Genomic DNA, 14433 nt, shown 5'->3' with positions numbered 1-14433 from the left:
AAACTATTGATTACAAAGTTAGGCTGGACATACTACGCAGCCAGATCCAGGGGGGCTTTTGCGCAGCGTTAGGATTTTATACCACATTTTACCGCAGGGGTTTGAGGACAATGGGTGTATAAGCCGGCACATAAATTATCTGACACTTCAAGTAGCTCCGTTTAGGTTCAGCCGCCCAGTTTTAAGGCAGTTTTTGAACCACAAAAATATCTCGGTGAATATTGTACCGGCTTCCTCCCCTGGCTCGGCAGTTAAAGCTCTTAGCGTACACTCAAACAGACCCCCTTTGCACCCACGTGCACTTTCCAAGATAACTCTGGCCAAGATGCATTTCTCCGGAAAACTAAACGATCCCAGAACCTCAAACACATTTGTGAAGGGTGATTTATACCAGAACTATTCATTATTAAGCTAGACCTAAGGGAGGAAGTGCCACTGCCTTAACCCTAACTTGCCTCCATCCAGTGGGATCAAGATGTCCCCAGCACCACTGAGTGACGGGTCCTCTCTCTGAGATCCAGAGGTGAAGTCGAGGTCCCACCACCGCTCTGTGACACCGCTCCACGTCTGCTGCCTGCCCAAACCCTGAGGCTCACACCGTGTCCTCACCCGTGAGGTCCGCGGCGGAGCAGACGGCCACCCCCACGGCCCGCAGGGGTCCGCGGCGGAGCAGACGGCCACCCCCACGGCCCGCAGGGGTCCGCGGCGGAGCAGACGCCCACCCCCACGGCCCGCAGGGGTCCGCGGCGGAGCAGACGCCCACCCCCACGGCGTCCCACGGCCGAGCAGGCTGTCCCCCTGCAGCCCACGGGGGTCTGTGCTGGAGCAGAAGCCCACCTGCAACCCCACGGAGAGTCCCACACCAGAGCACGTGGACGTGCCTGAGGGAGGCTGTGACCCCACAGAGAAGAGCCCACACTGGAACAGGTCTTCTAGCAGGAACTGCAGCCCCACAGATGACCCACACTGGAGAAGTTCATGGGGGGCTGCCTCCCACAGGAGGGACCCCTTGCTGGAGCTGGGGAAGAGTGTGAGGAGGAGGAAGGAGCGGCAGAGACACTGTGTGATCAACTGATGGGGGGAGGTGGAGAATTCGGGAGTGACGCTGAACCCGGGAAGAAGAGAAGGGTGGGGAGAAGGGGTTTTAAGATCGGGTTTAATTTCTCAAATTTTTAATTTAATTTCCCCAAGTCGAATCTGGTTTGCCCGTGGCGGTAACTGCCGAGTCACCTCCCTGTCCTTTGCTCGAGCCATGAGCCTTTTGTTGTATTCCCCCCCCCATCCAGTTGAGGAGGGGAGCGATGGAGCGGCTGGGTGGGCACCTGGCACCCACCCAAGGCCAACCCACCTCAACCCTAAAATGTCCCCATCCAGTGGGACCAACGCAGACGTCCCCAGCCCCACCGAGCGACGGGTCCCCCGTCCGCCAGCCCAAAATCTAGAGGCGCGAACTCTACGGCGCCGTCCAAGCGTGGCGCCGCGTCCTCACCCGCCGGCACAGCCCGACCTGCCGCCGGCTCCTGTTACGGCAGACGGATGGTGCCAGCAGATACGGATTTGCGTATCGGCGCGTCTCACCGTAGCTGCCCCGAGTAAAGTCCAAACTAGTTGGTCGCCGGTTATCTTTGTGGTTAAGACAAGCCTGCGCCTTCCCCCAGATATCTGTTTTGAGACAGTGGCACCCAACATCGTTACCCCAAACTCAATTCCCTCAAATCCCCAGAGCACCCGGCGCACCCAGGCGGATGGAGAAGACGGCAGAACCTGGCTGTAGGTGACTGAACAACTCAGAAAAGTTGTTGAAGAGAAGTTTAGCAATTCTAAGTCAGAAAAATGACTTTTTAACCCATTCTACTATTAGTTTTCAACCACAATGCCAGATTTCAGCATCCTACAGGGATGACCCGAGTGTGACCCTTGCAGAAAAGCTCCCAGTTTGAGAAGAAAAAACAAGATTCGATGCCTGCCCGCTACTCCAGCCCAATACTTGCAAGAGTTGTTCTTTTCCTGGAAAGATAAAAGGTTTTTCCCCCGCAATTTTGCTTCTTGCTCTCCACTAACAAAAACTCCTCCAAGGTCAAGGCCTTCTGAGAGCAGCTGAGTATTTAAAATACAGCTTTTCCCAGCTGAGACTTCAGAAAGCCGCTCCCTCATCGCGTCTGGGCTATGTCTGTAACCATACACACCTTGGAGATTATTACTGTTCCTGGAGATGATAAATCTCCAAAACATTCAGATGTCACAAAGCCAACCAAGTACTTTTTAAAGCTGAAGCCATGAAAAAAAACCCAATAGTTGTGTATTTGGGGTGGTTTTCCCCATTTATTACCTTACCAAGCCTTTTGGGGCAAACTACCAGAGAAAACACGCTCATAAGAGCAAGTTCTGGGTAAAGGCACCAAAACCCATCACATTTGTGTCCCCGTTTTCCCGAGCTGAGCGGATACAAACCCCCAGGAGAAGGCAGCTCGGCACAGCGCTGTCTGACGGCGATCCGAGCCAGAAGCAGGCTCCCAAAAACACCCAAATGAGCAGAAAGGGGCCAAATTTGGACTCCGTGGCAGCAGCCGGAGACCCCGGGACTCACTCAAAGCATTGGTATGGGAGATACAGCTCTACATGTACGTGCAGGGAGGGAAAACCCTGTGTCTGGTATTCTTAAATACCAGAGAAATACACCAAGATACAGAAAACAATGAATTATTTCACGTGTGTGAAGGTTCTCCCTGACCGTGCGCTCCCACCTCAGCTCTCCGCTCTTTCTCCCTCTTATCTTCCCCTGCTGGAACCAGCGTCCTTGGTAAAGCAGATTTAAATTCGGCGCCTAATGGAGTGTCAGGACAATCGAGTTTGATCCAGCCTTAACGAGGCTGAAGGTTCACACAACCCGGTCTCCGCTCGCTCGCGCCGGCAAACGCCTATCGGTAAATCTGGCAAATCCAGGGACGCTTTGGCTGCAGCTCGGACGAGATTTACTCGATCCAAAGCACTCGAGAAGGCAGCGAGCACAGCTCATGCCTGGGCTGTAATTAACTCCTGCAGTCCCTGCTTTACATCACCTTCTCTCCGGTGACAGCCCCAAAAAGAGCCGTTACTGCCCCAAAATAAGCCGCACCCCGTAGATCAGCAGGTAAGTAAAATTCAGGATAATTACCTGAAATCAGAGTTGCCCCTTCGAGGTGTTCGGTGGTTCTTCACCAGCTGAATCCTCTGACCTTCATTTTTGGAGCTACTATTGTGAAAGAAAGATCTGTAAGGAAAAGAAAGGAGAGTTATTTCAGAATTACGGCCAAAAAAACCATTGCTAACTTTGATCCTTCGCCCTTCCGCTCTCCAGATTTCCATTTTTATTTATAGGTAATGATACGGACGAGTCAGAAAACCAGGAACCCCTGATGATGAAAAGCAGCGCAGCCGTGGGTGGGCGAAGGGATCCAAGACAACAGGTCAGACCATCATCCAAAGCGTGCACACTTCAGAAATTTAAATATACTGAGAAAAATGATTTAATCTGAGCTAACCAACCCGATACACCTCTTGTCGAGCGCTCCGATAAGCACAGGCCCAATCCCTTGGGTTCAGCTTTCCCCAAACAAGAGGTTATTTAACCCGCAAATTACTCAGAAAGGCTGTAAGCCGGTTCTAAGACCCGGGTTTAGCCCAATGCCAGGGACCGCTGCCCAGCTTTAGGCATCTCAAAGCCTGGCTTAGCAGCTTACAAGAGGTCTCGAACCCATCTGCAGCCCCAACACAAGAACCGCAACGCTCGTGTTTCATCTTTTCACAGAAATGACCTAAAAAAAAGCACCAAACATGAGATTTAAGCTCCTACCACAAAGGCGATCTCCAGGAAGACGACCATAACCACAACCAACGCCTTTTTAACATCGCTCATGCTTGTGAAACACCCAGCACGCCTCCAGAGCCAGCTCGCTGTATATCAGAGCCCAAAAATAAATGAAACTATTAAAAAAATATATAATAAATACTTAATTTCCTTTTCAGGGGCAGGACAGGCCATAAAGGATACAGGAGACAACACTTTTTCCCCAACAAAAAGGAATTCAGCACGCAGTAACACACGCAAAACCCAAGAGGCCAAAGAAGGACTGGCTTAACAGCTCTGACTAACTTTAGGCTTAGCCCTAGCAAACAGGCGTGGAAAATTTAGTGAAAGCAAAGCGAGACTCACCTGCCCCCAGGGTGAGAAATACCGAAGGCTGAAGGGGATGTCTGGAGGCCGCCTGCTCACGGCGGGGCCAACCTCGGAAGTTTCAACGGGTTGCTCGGCGCTTTGTCACACCACAGTAATTACCACCAGGTTTTAATCGACATTTTAGTGCTGGTTTTTCAGAGGTTCAGCTGATCTTACGAGTGCCATACTCGCTCTTTGCCTTCCTAGCAAAGCCCACCCCGGAGGAAGGCGGGCACCGAACCTGCTCGAAGGGTTCAAACCCTGCAGCCAGGCCAAACGAGCTCTTGAAATACTCACAACACGATTTCTTCTCCGAGACAACCCTAACAGCTCCCTGCAGGCAGGTAAATCCACCGCAAGCCTCAAGCACCCAGCAGCATCGCGTGCTTCTGCCTACCTACCTTTTCCGATACAACCCATGGTCCGTTCTGGCCGCTTCTGGTGCTTTTTAGTGATTATAAACCTAAAAACCCCCCTAATTCTGTTAGCATTGCTGTTTCCCAAGTGCCTCCATTAACAGACCTGCTCCGTGAATGCCACAAGTTACAATTACATCACTAATCTGATAATAGAAACCAGATTAAATCTCAAATATGGGTTGTTTTTTGCTTGCAAATACTATTTTTCTTTCCAGCTAGCGACAGCCACAGCCTCGAACAGATGCAGAAGGGACTTGATTTCATCTCTGGTTCCCAATAATCAAACTCAGAAGCCTGGAGGAAGAGGCCGTTTGCTTAAAATACATTTTTTAAGACCATAATTTACCTTCTACCCCTTTAGTAGCTTTTAAATTTCCTTTTGGAACGCAGGGGGGGAAGGAATAACTCCAGAGAGCGGCTCTTCCTTCAGCAGAATTCACCATCTTCCTACCAAAACAATCCCACACTATTGAAATAAATATTGGAATAAATAAATCAATACTTTCAATCTTCTAAAAATCTACACGATTTGACCGCTGTGGCACCAGTAGCTTAAGATTTCAGACTTGTTTGATGAAGTTCTTTCTCCAGCACCCTCCGTAGGGTCCCAGCAGTTAAAGACCTCCAAGAACAGCACGTGCTTTTGGGAGGAAGACGCCAGATCTCCTAGTAAGACTCGCAACTACAAAACCAAGCTAAAAATCAGTGATTTAGAAGGTTTATGTTCCCTATCTTTGCCGGTTTTTTCCCCGTCGGGATAAATCTGAACGAGCTGGTACCATTTACAGGCTGGCAATCACAGTAACTCAGGGGAAAAACGTTTCAACCTTGATCAATATGTGAATTTAAGTCAAGACTTGAAGAGTACGGGGCATAACGATGTCGTAAAAAGCCCCAGAAACAGTGAAAATAAGGATTTTTTTCCCCCCAAAAAAAGGCTAAGGCCAAGGAAACAAGGACTGTGATACTAGCAAACAGCTCGGGGTATCTGAAAATATGAGCTGCGTTACGAAAAGGTTTGTATCAAAGCCAGAATAACCACCTTAGGATGACTTATCCCTTAGCTGAGAGGCCGGGGGGGGTGGCTGGAATACGTTTACTCCGATTTACCTGAAAAGTCAGTGGCAAAATTAAGAATTTACCAAGTACTTTGCTTCAAGAAAGCAGGTTTTAACTCAAGAAGGTTGGCGTTTGTAGTCTCATTGGTGTTCAATTACAAATTTTTCCCTACAAATTCACTTTTTTGAGCAGATGCCGGCTTTTTAATACCAAATTAGCAAAATCCAAGGTACAGGAGCAAAAGCCCGGTCGCCTGCTCTTCAGAATGAGGCATTTGGGTGTTCAAAAGATCACAAAACTTGGCGGTTTTATGTTTGCTGCAGGAGGAGGACACCCAGCCCGCAGCATCCCAGGATTTCAGGTGATGGTTTCTCTCCCGCTAACCCGACCGCCTGGCGCCGGCCTCCGATTTCTGCAAGAGCGAAGACTAACGACGTTCGCCGAACGAGCCACGGCCGTTCCCGGTGCTCTTTATACACCGGAAAAACCCGACTGTTTAATCACCTCCGCCATCAAACAACCTACACAAGAGTTTATACTCAAAGCGAGTACATGAACATGAGACAATTAACCTTCATCTTTAGCGTCCCGGCTTTACTAAGCAGAATTTTGACTCATATTTTACATATTCTTGCATTTTCCACTAAAATTCACCCCTCAGTCCCTCTTAAGACTCCCCCAATTTTCCAGCAGCACTCTTGCTAACCAGGAACCCGCTAATATTGGCCCTAGAAGTCATTTAAGTGCTTCTCCTCACCTGGGAGCTCCTATTTCAAGCAAATTTTGTTGCTATAAAGCCATCAAGGTCCCATTTATGTTCCCCTAAAAAGGAAAAACATGTGGGAGAAGGCGAGACAGCACTCGCCTAGCACGAACAGGGGCCTCAAGCTCTTGGAGGAAAGCAAAACCACCCTTGCAGATACTCCAAGGTGATAAACACGGCGGCGAAAAGGCCGATTTGGGGATCGCCACGGCTCACTGCTCGCCCCGCTTTGGATCCACAGAGCGGGCAGGGTCTCGGGTCTCTCCCACCCATGTCTCCACCTCCTGTGTCCATTCTGGGAGAGCTCTCCGAGCTCCACAACCCACCCCCCAGGACCCTCTGTACCCCTCAGGTTTGGGTCAATCTCCCCATTTCAAGGTTTCTCCACTCTCTTTCCTCTTCTGGAGCAGCCTGAACTTCTCACTGCATCACCAGAAGACTTTAAGAGAAGCAGGAAACCCTCAAAAGGACGTGGTCTTCCACCTGGCGCACCGTGTCCAGCCTGGAGACTGTTCTTTACCTCCCCGCTTTGAGCCTCTTCTTCATTTAAGCGGCCGAACGATCGTCAGCTGAGAGGGTGACACCACCAAGAGGTACCCAAGGCTTCAACATCTCATCTCCGTGGGACAGACTGGCTCCCGCTCGACGCACAAGGCCACCCGACTCTGCAGCCGCCAAAAAAAGATCAATGCCGAGAGCAGATATCTTGCCAAAACCCACTTATTTTGTCTGGGGAACCTTATCTCCACCAAGGCTGTTGGAGCAAACGAAGGCTGCGCTCTGCAGGGTTCATTTAACTCCAGGACAAAAAGACAATTCAGTTGAAAACAGCCACAAGACTCAATATTTTCCACATGCTGCAGTTGGATTTTGCTCACCCCGAGCCACCGCTAACACACAAGCGATGCTCCACCACCACGACCCCCTGCTAGGATTTGAAAGTGCATATCAATTAGTATTAAAACCTCATTTGCCCAGCAAAACAAACCCAGGAAACCCACCTGAAACAAGCCCGAAAGGGAGAACAGGTGGCACAGGTGGCCAAGAAAATACGCATCTCAATTTACATAAAATAAATTCCAAGGTCGTGTTGGGTCCAACTCTTTGGACAAGTCCAGAAAACCACGTGGGGAAGCGTCCCGTAGGCCGGTGGCCACCGATTTCTGCCGCTAAGAGCCACGACAGCCCACGTCGCTCTGCCGTAGCGCAGCGGGACGCTGAATTTCAGTCCCATATATACGTACATACCACTTCGATAGGTTCTTCTCAGCTTGAAGCCACACGCTTTATTGTCCGAGACTCAGTGTTGGCATCGGGGTATCTCAGCCCTCCAGATGTCAATTAATTCATCCACCTAATGAGCCTCGCTCCACAGGCTCAGACACTTCCAAAACAGATTTTTCTATTAATTAACACTTCCCAGCTCTCGCCTATAACCCTTTATTCCCCTTAACAGCTGTGGTTTATACCCCAAACGCCACTTCTTTCGACTTCAGCGCTCCTTTAACAACGCCCCGAGTCTGACACTCGGACGAGAAGCGGCGACCGAGCGACCCTTGATCCAAGAGCCCTTCCCAACACGGCAAACAAAAGGAAAACACTGAACTGGAGCCAGGAATTGGATTTGAAAACTTCAGTACAGGACGGTTTGCGGGTACAGGCGCTGCTGAATTGGTCCTGGATGCCGACTGAACGAGAGGAGCTGACTTCAGGGAAAATAAAACGCAGTTTTACTCAATATACCACTTTTTGCTCCTTTTTATTGACTCCGCGATGGGGCTGTTCTGTACCGAAAACAGCCACCACACCAGAGATACGAGCGGGCGCCACGCGATTGCACAACTCGAAAGCAAGTTGCTTAAGAAAACATAAACCCCCGTAAACACCAAACGAGAAACAAATGTAGAAGGAATCGGGGAGGATTTAACTAAAACCATCGTTGTCGCCGTCCAGGACGGCTGCTCTCTGGCTGTTTTGCGGTCAGAGAAATAAAAACCGAGAGCTTTTGGTACCTGAATCACTTGGATCTCCTGAATTTCCACATCACCATCCAAAGCCAAGGGTGGCCGCAGACCCGGACGTGACCCCAGGGATGTTATTTTGATGATCCAAAGTCCATACGTTGGGTACTGCTTACCGAGGGCTGCGCAGGCAGCCTGGGCTGAAGCCAAGGATGAGGCTTTTCCTCAGAAGAGCCAGCAAAATACCGGATCATAAAATAAAACAGGGAGTGCCCAGTGTTTTGGAGAGTGGATAAGTTTTTCCTCCTCCTTACGCTGATCTTGGCCCCCTCCTGCGTTCACAGACCTTCCTCAGACACCAGCACTAAACGCTTTTTAAGCATTTAAATAAAGCCGCGCCGGGACAAAGCCCGAACAGGAGTAAACTCGCACCCAACAGTGCCTATAATTTCTGTTCTACAATACTCAGACCCGCGTAATACCAAATAGCTGCCAAAAAACCCCAGTTGCAGTCAGGGCAACGCTCCAGTGTCAGCCCCAAATCCCACGCAGGCTTTTTATTTTAAGGTAAAACCTGCAATTTTCTACAGCGGGAGAACTTTAATATCTCTGCAAGAGTTGCTCCAATTTTAAAGCAAGAAAATATATTCAAAAAGAAAAAAATCAGCTCTTTTTTAACCAAACCAACAGGAAACGAGGACAAACATCAGCAGGGTGTTTGCCCGTCAGACTGGCTCGCTTCTCCCAGCGGAGCATTTCTGATATCAAAGGGAGGGGAGGACACGGACGAGCGATATCCCGCAACCAGAGCCAGAGGTGAAGTTAAAACTGTTGTTAAACCCGGCAGAACCTACCCAAAAATCGATGGTTCTGATGATATAGGCCACGTAGCAGGTCATTATAGATTAAATAACAGGTACTTTAGCCCACATAAGGGAAATAGAGGTGTCCAATACACCATCCAAGGCAAATCCTAGATACGAAGCCAAGAATTTTGCTTAAAATAAGCGGGAAACACCTTATCACGTAAATCACGTTCTCAGAAAGTCTCCCACTTTGCTTAAATTTCACCTCCTTCTAGTGTTCTGTAGTTTATTCTGTTCCCTACAGGTAAATTCGAATTTCAATCTGCGCATTACATCACCCCCGTATCAGATTTTCCCCACTTCTCCAGCATTTTACACACAGACGCGCGAAAATTTTGCGCAAGAGACTAAATTTCTCATTCTTGAGACGAACGGAACAAACCTCAACCCTGGCCCACCCAGCAGAAGCGTAAATTTAAAATTAATAATGCAGATTTAATAGAGATTAAACTGCTTAAACGTGCTAGGTACGAGATTTAATTCAGGTCATTGACCAGCTTACCCGCTGCAAGCAGATATTAGCGCTCTGTAGCCTGGAAAGAGTTTTTCAACAAGACCAATTTAGCCTCAAATCCTTTAATTAGCGGTCGGAGAAGCGGAGCATCCAGCTACAAACGGAGATCCGCAGATTCAAAGCGCAGTTAAGCCTCAGGGATGGAAGAACGTTGCAGGGTGTTTCTTGGCCAGGAGCTGCAGGTCGATGAGGTTTTACCTTCCGAATTAAGCAGTTTGTACCTGAAAAAGGGTTTGTGCCCCCAAAACTGTCCTCCCCCGAGGCAAATCAGACCCCACCTGCCTCCAACCATCCTCATTCTTGAATTTGTTTGAATATCGCTGCTATTGAAGAGCTCAGAAAAGAGCAAAAGTTTATCTGAGATCAATTCAGGGCCCCAAGCAATCGGCCTCGGATCTTCATATCACACGAGCCTCGACCGCAGAGCTGAAGCCACGAATGTACCTCAGGAAGTTTCCGATGAACGAGCAGACAAAGCAATTAAAAAGCCAAGCCAACGCTTCTTAATTATCAGGCCTCGGTCTCCTCTGAGCAGCTCAGGACACCGAGAGTCCCGCACATGTTTGTATTTTAAGGGCGCTTACGCCGGCGGCACCCAACCTCAACGACGAGCTTCGACCCAGAACACGTCTCCGGGGTCTTTCAAAGCCGCCCAAAAGCAACTCGACTCCTCGTGCTTTCCCCAAAACCCCGTATTTTCTCCCACGTACAGTCACGCCGCACCTCGGAAACGTGTTCTGGGCTTGCGGTACGAGGCTCAGAGTCTGAAACGACCCGACTGCGACATCAGCTCTTTTCTTTCAAGGATTAAGAAGCTAAAAAAAGCTGCCAAAGGAAAGCCAGATGCAAATACTCAAAAGTATTGTGTCAAAAAAAAAAAAAGCAGGGAAGTGGGTTTATATTCAAATTTCTGTCTGGTTAAGAGACTCACAGTCTAAGCAATCCCAGAAATTAGCCATTTCCTTTCTCTTAATTGCAGAGACAGGCTTGAAAGACCTGAAAAAGCACAAGTTTAGGAAGTACAGCAGCTGCTAGTTTTGTTATTAGAACTAGTCTGATGTGGAGCCATTAGAGGAGCGGGACTTTCTGCCCCTTCCCTCCCTCGGCACGCTCACCCACGACCAGAAGCTCTCTTTAGCACAAGGCTGCAAACCAGAAAAGCCAAATTTTTTAAACTCCATTAATTGACAATTTGGTACCGACAATTCTCAGAGTTGAGCGGACGAAAGCACCGCCTGTTACAAAGCAGGTTAAAAACAAAATATTAATTCAGGAGCTGACAACCAAAACAATCGACATCGACCTCAACATTTATCCAGGAGGGGGAAGACATTTCGTGCAGTAAGAGGCTGCGGCGCCGGTCGCGTGACTAACGCCCGGGCAAGTCGGACGACGTAACATGGAGAGCACGTTTCTACTCCCACTTCAAATAAAATGGGAACGAGTGACTCAGCGGAGAAGAGAACCCGGTGATCCACTTCAGGGTCAGCGTGTCCTGAGCTGGGGGTGCAGGACGGCTCCGAGCAACTCGCTCATTCAACAAGGGTTTTTTAGAAAGTCGTCAGGCGAACGAGGAACTCAAACCCGCTTGTAAATCACTCCCTCCCTGACAATAAACTCAACTTTCTCCGGGGAGGCAGGGAAGGACACGTCCTCCTGGGTACGCTCAGAGTTGCGGGAAGGTTATTCGGTGCCAAGACGCTCCCGCTAATCCTTACCATAGAGTAAATTACTCATTTCGGCCTAAATTAGCTCGTAGGTGAGGTCAGACAAGTCCGAGTCGCGCAGCAAAAGCCCTGAGCTCAGGCTAACTGCGCTGAAGAGCGTCAGCGACGCCCCCCCGAGCTCTCGAGCTGGGACCCTGCAGGTCTTGACTCAAGCACAGCAACCCCTCCACGGAGCAGCCTCACCTTCCAAGCTCCTCAGCGAACACCCGGAATATTCCGGGGTGGAACACCGAGGAGGTTTGGGGTTCATAAAAAAAACCCCATTTCTTAATGACACAGAACAAGTTAACGGGCTGCTGAAGACCCACCCAGCGGGTGAGGAAGGCCATCGCTGTCCCGGTGACACGGGAAGAGGAGGAGGAGCGGCCGTAGGGGAGCACATCACACATCTACCATCCCTTCTCCAGTTAAAAAAAAAAGAGCAAACCTCGGCAAATCCATCCTCCAACTCTCCCAAAAACAGGCTCAGGAACACTCAACTATTCAAAATAATTCACGACCCCAGTCTTTAATAAAGACCTACTTTACATCTCTGCCTGTTTATCTTCTCTCTACCATGAAACAGTTGTTACCGAGGCATCGCAGCTCTTTTCTGCAGCTTTTCGGGGGGGGGTGGGTTTTGCCATCACCATGTTCATCCCTTTTCCTACACTATTTTTAAAGTGCACTGAAAAAACACGGCTGTAAACAGATGGATCTTCCTCCACTACGAGCTAATGCTCGTCCCTACCTTGAATCTCCTCAGAAATTGTTCATCCAATCAACCTCCTTAAGCTTAGTTTTAAGAGAGAGGAGTTAAACCTAAGCTCTTGAATGATGCCTCAGCATATTTTATCAATAACCAGGCTTAAAGAGAGCTGCTAGAAGACAATTCCCTTCAAGAAAAGTCAGGTTGACCATAAGGATTACGCTCCTATATTCAAACACTGAGTCTAAAATAACCTCACCTTCAGGCTAGGCTTTTTCAGAAGGACATTTTGGGCTCCAAACCTTTCGATATCAGCCTTGCAATAACAACTACGCTTCGCCCCGTAGCTCTAACCAAATTCGCATTCCTTTTCAGCCCACAGCTGTGGATACCGAGAGACCACAACTGCTCTGCGTCGCATTTTTCAGGCGCTATCAACAGTCCGCAAGAACACGGGGCTCCCAAAGAGCCGCCTTTCCCGGAGAAACCGCACTGGAAGCTGAGGTAAGAAAGGACAAGCCAAGGTCAGACCAAAAATAGCTGATAAAAAAAAGAGAGAGAGAAGGCAAAACAAAAATGGCTTTAAAACGTGAAAAATGCAGCGCCTTTAACTGGTTAAATCTGTCCCGAGACATAGAAAAAAAAACATCTTAAAACCAGCGGGTAGTTAAACCAGGTAAAAGCAAAGCTGCTAGGCTCAGAAGAGGACGTTAAATCACATCTAAGACCTAGAAGTCATTCTGGGTCCCGGGATGGTAATATTTCTTAAGCAATGACCTATTTTCATAACCATTTACTAACGCTTACACAATTGCACAGCTCTCCAAAAGATATCCCCCCAAAACCCCCCATCTAGTGACGACACATCCCTCTCCGCCGCTTGTACCTTAAAAGGGGTGTCAGAGGACACCAAAGCGCTCCGAAAAGTCACCTTTTACTCCTCGGGCTCTGCAAACAGTTGGAATTTTCCCCTCGGAATACAAGAGCGAGCGGCAGCTCTGCAAACAAACATCCGTCGACAGGCACAGGTCAGCCTCGTCTGTAAATACGGCGTCTCCAACCCAACGGCAGGAATAAGCGACAATCTTTGTTTTTCTTGTAACCTGATATAGTTTTTACAGGGAATTCCTCTGTCCAGGACAGCGTCCGGCCCTAAATGCAGGCAAGGAAAAGCAGTAAAAGGCTCTTCACTACTTTTATTCTACAAACCGACCCTGCTCCGTTGTCTTTGGGCCCAGAGATGTCTTAGTTTACAGTTCAGATGTTCAGTTTTGCTAGAACGGGGTAATAAACCTTATTTTTTCCCCCTTTTCGCACTTCATCCTCCCCTTCCCCAGCCCCTACCAGGGACTCAGCAGGCAGAGGAGGCGTTAAAAAGCAGAAAGTACCGCTTCACGAGCGGAAAAATCAAGAGAAGAGATCAGACTTTCTCCTGCCTCTGCAGCACCACACCTTTCCCCTCCGCTCTTCCCCCCGGGGGGGAACCGGATCGTGCCCAAATTAACTCTAATTACACCCCAATTGGGTAGGAAAGGATCACGCCGGGGGTTTGGGAGCAGCATAAAGTTGGGAATCGTCTCCTTAAATAGATCAGAAATAACGGAGGTGTTTAGATTCGAGCTAGCAGGGAAGCTCAAACCTTATTTTTAGCATTCATCCTTTTTATTTATGCCCAAATTCCTCCTGAGCTCCTTAAACCAGAGCAAGACGTCGAGTATCGAGCCCGCCTGGCCTCTCAACACTCGGGTTTTACAGGCGAGGTCGGCGCCTACACCGACATGCCAGAAACCTACCTACAAATTAAAAAACACAAAGCACAAATATCTCGGGTAACCTTTGGACCGACGATTTGCACTCTAATCCCGTCCTCCCCCCCCCGCGTCGGCATTAAACTCTGAACTCCCGAGAAGCGACTCTGCCTGCACTCGGCGACGAAACAAAGTCGCAGCTTTGCCGCCAGTACCATAAAACTAAAATATATTTGGGCACCGATATATATTTGAGATCTCGCTACTGGGATGTTCTGGCTGCTGTTATTCCAGTCGACAAATATGAGTGTTTTATCACCCAAATCTTGCAAACGGGGAAATACCTATCGGCCAGGAATTTAAAAACACTTTATAAAAGGCAAATATAACACAAGCCGAGATGATAATTTATACTGACAGTGATTTTTGCGCTGGCAAAGAACCCGCCCCCGGCACCAAAACCTTTGACTTGAGTGTTGGTGGAATGATTATT

General features: G+C 48.9%; 1 protein-coding gene across 5 annotated transcripts in view; it reads right to left on the bottom strand.

Moving 5' to 3' along the window:
* The window catches only part of BRD4 (bromodomain containing 4), an 85991-nt gene that overhangs the window by 60995 nt on the left and 10563 nt on the right, over positions 1-14433 (bottom strand). For 4 of the 5 annotated variants that reach the window (XR_012657539.1, XM_075076039.1, XM_075076035.1 and 1 more), the window contains exon 2: positions 3155-3250. The gene's annotated coding sequence lies outside the window, so the exon portion shown is untranslated. Of the gene's footprint in view, positions 1-3154; positions 3251-13078; positions 13171-14433 lie in introns of those variants that run through there. The other variant, XM_075076036.1, reaches the window with a different exon arrangement.

This window comes from Phalacrocorax aristotelis, chromosome 28 (assembly GCF_949628215.1).
Source record: "Phalacrocorax aristotelis chromosome 28, bGulAri2.1, whole genome shotgun sequence".
Lineage (NCBI taxonomy): Eukaryota > Metazoa > Chordata > Aves > Suliformes > Phalacrocoracidae > Phalacrocorax > Phalacrocorax aristotelis.
This window is presented reverse-complemented; position numbering and strand designations above follow the sequence as displayed.